The sequence below is a fragment of the Eurosta solidaginis genome, chromosome 1 (genome assembly GCF_040869045.1).
Source record: "Eurosta solidaginis isolate ZX-2024a chromosome 1, ASM4086904v1, whole genome shotgun sequence".
Lineage (NCBI taxonomy): Eukaryota > Metazoa > Arthropoda > Insecta > Diptera > Tephritidae > Eurosta > Eurosta solidaginis.
The window spans coordinates 267664538-267671643 of NC_090319.1; the positions used below are offsets into that span (position 1 = coordinate 267664538).

General features: G+C 36.7%; 1 non-coding gene across 1 annotated transcript; it reads left to right on the top strand.

Annotated features, from left to right (window-relative positions):
* Positions 1-1847: 1847 nt before the first annotated feature.
* LOC137238959 (U4 spliceosomal RNA) lies at positions 1848-1965 on the top strand. The gene has a single exon (XR_010949261.1). It is a non-coding gene; the product is annotated as a U4 spliceosomal RNA (small nuclear RNA).
* The last annotated feature ends 5141 nt before the right edge of the window (positions 1966-7106 follow it).

Genomic DNA, 7106 nt, shown 5'->3' on the forward strand with positions numbered 1-7106 from the left:
CATATTTCTCCTATGATCACATATATTTTAATTGTTAACTTTATTTTAGAACCAACTCAATAAAAATTGGCAGCACCAAAGTCATCAAGATGTTATGAGTGAATGTTCGTATTAATGGAAACGTTGACGTTGGTTGCCTCCTCTACTGGTCGATATGTACACGACAGTAAATGGAGTAAGATATTAGGTGAAGATAGCGCTGATGTTGCTATAATACAATACCTCGATTGACACCTCAAACCGCCAACAACTACACACATACACACGCATATGCACTCTTAGGAAAGAAAAAAGCCACTGGCAAAAGAATAATAAATTTTTGCACGAAAAAACCATCAAAATAATAACAATTAACTCGTGTTATGGGGCATCAAATTGATGAACGACTGTCTCAACTGACAGCAAAACAATATCTAAGTGCGTATGTATTAGTCCGTAAGTGAGTAAGCGGATTGCCTTGTAAGTGAGACACTGAATATATGTATTTTCAAATTTTATATTTAGGTGTTTGAGGTGGTTGAAGTTGGTGGATGCCTGCAGCGTCGGTGATGCACTAAATCGCTCAACTCACGACGCGACGAAACTTTGTTTTTGTTTGTTGTTGTTTCAGTTTAATTTTATTATTTTAAGGGCACTGTTGGTTGCAGATAATCGCATTTATGTTAGTGCAACGAGTCAGCAATAATCGCTAGCTACTCAAAATTCTAGAAAATGTTTTAACGAACTACCGGCTGGCATGTAGATATAAAAGCACTAGGGCGGTATAAAAAACTATATACATATAAACATATATAAAATATTTTCAGGATATGTTTGCTTTAAAGCAGCAGCGGTTTTGTTGTTAGTTGTAGGGCTTCAATAGCTATCGCTCAGCCACCCTTTCCTTTTTTGCAAAACATTTTACAGCCACTGCTAGTCACTGCCACAAACCATTAAAATTCTTGTCATCATTTGCTCCACACGCTCGCCAAACAAATTCTAGATACAACTTTTAGCCAAGAATGATCCTCACATATGCCTATCTAGCCCTTACTCAGCCCTAAATCTAACCAACTGCATGTTGTTGCCCCCAATTGTGGCACACACAGTCGGCATGTGAACGTCAGCTATTTTTATTGCATCGCCTGCAACTTTATGGCAATTTCATGAAATTCTTACAAACGCATACATACATACAATATCCGGCCGTTTGTCTTCTTCTGCCACCCGCACCGCATATCCACCTGATGACACATGCTCTTGCTAGTGGTTTAAACCTCTCATACCCTACCACAGTTTTTCTAAAACATAAATATAAGTCGACAATTGATCGTACCGTCCGGTGTTTTTGCACTTAAAATAGCAAATGATCTAAATATCGATTTCGATTTGATCGCTGAATTTATTTTTATTTTACTGTCGTATATATGTTGGTGGTAGCTGACATTATTACAAACGTAGATGCTCACATACGAGTGAAAGTTGATAACTTCGTACTTAAAAGTATTTATCGCGATGATTTATTTCATATCTCGAGAGGTGTTTCCATGGAAGCACCAATATCGCTTTTCCCATGCAATAACAGTTAATTGAGGCTTGGGTAATCGTTATCAAAACTAGTACGATGTCTGAGATTGATCCATTCACAGAAAACCCGCAGGTCTATAACTGAGTAATTTTAACATGCATCAAGGCAAGGTGATCACGTGCAAGGGAAAGACGTGACATGCTCACGACCAAGTAAAGAAATGATACACATGGGGTCAGCATTGCAAGATAGTACAGAAAAAGTTCAGATTCAAGGTGCCAACACCCAAATTTGATAAAATTATAATAGATAACACAGTTGATACACTTCTTCACTACTTAACTTTGCGCAAAGGCGATATCGTTAGCAATAAGGTTCTACTGAAGTGCGATTATTACTAGTTGAAATTTCTTCACTACTCACAAATGTTTACATGTTTAATGCCGGCTCCGAACGGCATCTGCAAGGCAGATGAGTTTTCACTGAGAAGCTTTTCATGGCAAAAATACACGCGGAGTGCTTTCCAAATAATTATCAAAGGGCGATAGCCCTTAAAAAACTTTTCTAATTTAAACAAGTAAGGAAGGCTAAGTTCGGGTGTAACCGAACATTACATACTCAGTTGAGAGCTATGGAGACAAAATAAGGAAAATCGCCATGTAGGAAAATGAACCTAGGGTATCCCTGGAATGTGTTTGTATGACATGTGTATCAAATGGAAGGTATTAATGAGTATTTTAAGAGTGAGTGGGCCATAGTTCTATAGGTGGACGCCATTTAGGGATATCGACATAAAGGTGAATCAGGGTTGACTCTAGAATTTGTTTGCACGATATGGGCATCAAATATAAGGTGTAATGAGTATTATAAAAGGGAGTGGGCCTTAGTTCTATAGGTGGACGCCTTTTCGAGATATCGCCATAAAAGTGGACCAGGGGTGACTCTAGAATTTGTTTGTTCGATATGGGTATCAAATGAAAGGTGTTAATGAGTATTTTAAAAGAGAGTGGGCCTTAGTTCTATAGGTGGAGGCCTTTTCGAGATATCGTTATAATGGTGGACCAGGGGTGAGACTAGAATTTGTTTTTACGATATGGGTATCAAATGAAAGGTGTTAATGAGTATTTTAAAAGAGAGTGGGCCTTAGTTCTATGGGTGGACGCCTTTTAGAGACATCGCCATAAATGTGGACCAGGGGTGACTCTAGAATTTGTTTGTTCGATATGGGTATCAAATGAAAGGTGTTAATGAGTATTTTAAAAGAGAGTAGGCCTTCGTTCTATAGGTGGACGCCTTTTCGAGATATCGTTATAATGGTGGGCCAGGGTTGACTCTAGAATTTCCTTGTACTCTATGGGTGTCAAATGAAAGGTGTTGATGAGTATTTTAAAAGGGAATGGGCCCTAGTTCTATAGGTGGACGCCTTTTCAGGATATCGTTATAAAGGTGGACCAGGGTTGACTCTAGAATGCGTTTGTACAATATGGGTATCAAATTAATGGTATTAATGAGGGTTTTAAAAGGAAGTGGTGGCAGTTGCATATGTGAAGGCGTTTTCGAGATATCGACCAAAATGTGGGCCAGGGTGAACCAGACCATCATCTGTCGGGTACCACTAATTTATTTATATATGTAATACCGCGAACAGTATTCCTGCCAAGATTCTAAGGGCTTTTGATTTCGCCCTGCAGAACTTTGTCATATTCTTCTGCTTAATATGGTAGGTGTTACACCCATTTTACAAAGTTTTTTATAAAGTTATATTTTGCGTCAATAAACCAATAAAATTACCATGTTTCATCCCCTTTTTCGTATTTGGTATAGAATTATGGCTTTTTTTTCATTTTTCGTAAAGTGGGCGCGGTCATATTCGGATTTCGGCCATTTCTTATACCAACAAAAAGTGAGTTCAGATAATTACGTGAGTAAAGATATATCGATTTTTGCACAAGTTATCGTGTTAAGGGTCGATTGGAAGGACAGACGGTCGACTGTGTACAAAAACTAAGCGTGGCTTCAACCGATTTCATCCATTTTCACAGAAAAGAGTTATCGTCATAGAAGCTATGCCCTGACCAAATTTCAAAAGGATTGGTTAATTTTTGTTCGACTTATGGCATTCAAAGTATCCCAGACAAATTAAATGAAAAAGGGCGGAGCCACACCCATTTTGAAACTTTCTTTTATTTTTGTATTTTTTTGCACCATATCATTACTGGAGTTGAATGTTGACATAATTTTCATACATCCTGTAAAGATATTAACTTTTTTTTTTAATTTGACTTAAAAAAATTTTTTTTTAAGTGGGCGTGGTCGTTCTCCAATTTCGCTAATTTTTATTAAGCATATATATAGTAATAGGAGTAACGTTTCTGCCAAATTTTATCATGATATCTTCAACGACTGCCAAACTACTTCTTGCAAAACTTCTAAATTACCTTCTTTTAAAAGTGGGCGGTGCCACGCCCATTGTCCAAAATTTTACTAATTTTCTATTCTGCGCCATAATTTCAACTCACCTACCAAGCTTCATAACTTTATCCGTCTTTGGTAATGAATTATCGCACTTTTTCGATTTTTCTAAATTTTCGATATCGAAAGAGTGGGCGTGGTTATAGTCCGATATCGTTCATTTTAAATAGAGATCTGAGATGAGTGCCCAGAAATCTACGCACCAAATTTCATCAAGATACCTCAAAACTTACTCAAGATATCGTGTTAACGGACGGACGGACGGACGGACATGGCTCAATCAATTTTTTTTCGATACTGATGATTTTGATATATGGAAGTCTGTATCTATCTCCATTCCTTTATACCTGTACAACCAACCGTTATCCAATCAAAGTTAATATACTCTGTGAGCCCTTCTCAACTGAGTATAAAAAGACTTGTTTCTAAGTGTTTGATGTTGCTTTGCCTGGGAATTGAAAGCAGGATCTTCGGTGTGCTAGGCGGAGCACTCTACCACCAAACCACGGTGGCCACAAATTTAGGTGAAATTGTCAAAATGCGTCCACAAATGTAGCGGTTTATTTATAATACATTCCCGAAATATGGAAAAAGTAACAACTAGTTCCTATAGGTTAAGCTAAATGAGAACAAGCTCGCCAGCCGGAAAACTTTTTGAAAGCCTACTAAAACAAACAAAATCCGTGAGTCGTGCGGATGCACCACTCGTTTTGGTTAGCCTAATAGGATGGGTAAGCCGTATTACAGCCGCCATAGACCATCCTGAATGGCTTTGACCTGAAAATATACATTAGAAGCAATCAATGTTGGAATAGATGCAACATGAAAGAGACATCACACATCAATACTCAGAAATAAGGAGCGCTATCCTGAAGCAATGCGAAGGCCTTCCTGTAGTGGGCGAGAATTTCAAAAAGAGGACGTTTTTAATTTTTTGTTTGCTGCTACAATGGCAATTATGGTGAATTAAACTGTTTTTATTCCAACATACATATCGGTATTACATAAAAAGTTTACCGACTCTAGAGTTCTTAGTTCTTAGCTTGCTATATATTCTATTGTAGAACAGGAATAAATCCGGGTGCAGGCACACATAAAAGAGTAATGTCGGATTTTACAAAAAACGAATTTTCAATAATAGTTAATGAAACAACGGACGTCAGAACGAAAGATTATGTTTTGGTGATTAGATATTTCGATCGATTACCAAACAATTTTCGTCATAGATTTTTGTCACTAGTTGAGCTAAAAGATTTTTTGATAATTGACGGCCCAATACCATGGCCAGCGAAAAAATAAATTGAAAACAAAAATTTTGCATCAAGTACCACTCACATAATTGATATTCAAGCTGTGCATTCAAGCATACCGACTATATTGAGAGTTTGTGTAGCAGTGTATAGACGTGTCATACGAAAATTAACATTTTCAAAATTTTTTGTCCTCCATATATGTAATACTCCTATATTGCTACAAAAGGCTAGGTATATTCCCAAACATCAGAGTGAATAATACAATGTACCTAAATTTACATTTTTTCTTGTCACACTTATGCTGCTACAATCACAAACATTTTATAGGTTGTCTTGTTTTTATTTCGAATTCAAAACATCTAGCGAGCATTTTCTATTAGCAATATGGGAGTATTACATATATGTTGTCCTCTCTTTGTAAAAAATGAATTCTAGGATTTTCACTGCTATGATTTTGTTGAGCCATACTAATACTTAGCATCTCTGTTACTCGTTGGCTCACGTATTGAAAAGCAGTGGGAGGCGATTATGCAATATTTTCTAGCTTCGTCCTCGTTCCTGTAAGTTCGTGGCGATATTCATACCCACAGTAGAGTTCCAACCAGGAAAATTTCGTCTGCCGTATACCATCTAATTACGGAACATTTCAAGTCCGTTTTGAGTAATAAATGCCTAGTAACTTTAAAAAAATATTGGATCAATATTCCATTGCTACAAAGGGGAAAATTTTAAAACCATTGAACTTTAACTGCCCTGATAAAGAGCATCCCTACTAATAAAAATTTATAAAATAGTAAGTATGAAAAAAAGGGAAGAAATATCTGCTTTATTTATCTTATAATTAACTAAGTTTTATATTTCGGTGGCAGCATAGCCCAAATTATTCAACTGCACCTTGTTAAAACCAAACTACTCTGCACATTGGAGATTAGGTCTTAAAAATATAATACATTGAACAATGTAAAACCGGGTTTATAATAATTGTATGTTGATGCAGTCTTTTATTTTTTATATGCATATATAAAAAAAAAAAAGTTGGTCCTTTTTTTGAGATTTGGTTCCTTTTTTCGATGACTTTTGGTCCCGAATGAAAACATGGTGGCAACCGTGCATTCCACTATTAGCTCTTCGTTGTTGGTAGTTAAGACGCTGATGCTATTTATTCAGTATGCATAGTATACCACAACCTACCTTAAACTTTCAACCCCTGCCTGTACTTTCCTGGTATAATATCACGATTTCCACTGTAAAACTGCTAGCGCCTAACATGACACTATAATACGGCATCATCACTAACATAGGCCATCTGACCAGCAACGAACGAGAAACAGCTGAACAGCGGCAGCCAATAGCATTTCAGTGAAATGATTTTTTTTTCTATACTTTGCCAAAGGAGATAAATATAACAAGAGCCACCAGTCTGCTACGAGTGGCGAGTAACTCGCTAGAAATTAAAAAGATCGATGCCTAGTATTTTCTAAGAGGGACATTTTTATTATTATTATTATGATTTATTAACATAACTAAATAAATTAACTAGTTAAATAGACTAGTGAGCACTAGCTGTCAGGGCTATCGGCTCCAACGGGACATTTTTAATTGTCTCGCCGTGTAGGCACCTTGTGCAACTGTAATTTTTGTAAAGAGTATTAATTAATTAAATACAGTCGGAAAAGTAAACACAAATACTCCACGAAAATGTACAGAAGGCATTGTATGCACATCTCGCCCAAAAAAAAAAAACCAGCGACTACCTCGAAGAAAGCAATTAGGAAATGGCTACAAGTAACGAGTGGCGTCTCTTATTACCCTTATCCTCTTTGACTTTGATACTACTTTATGAGTTTTGGCACATAAAATAAAATTTTTGGAAG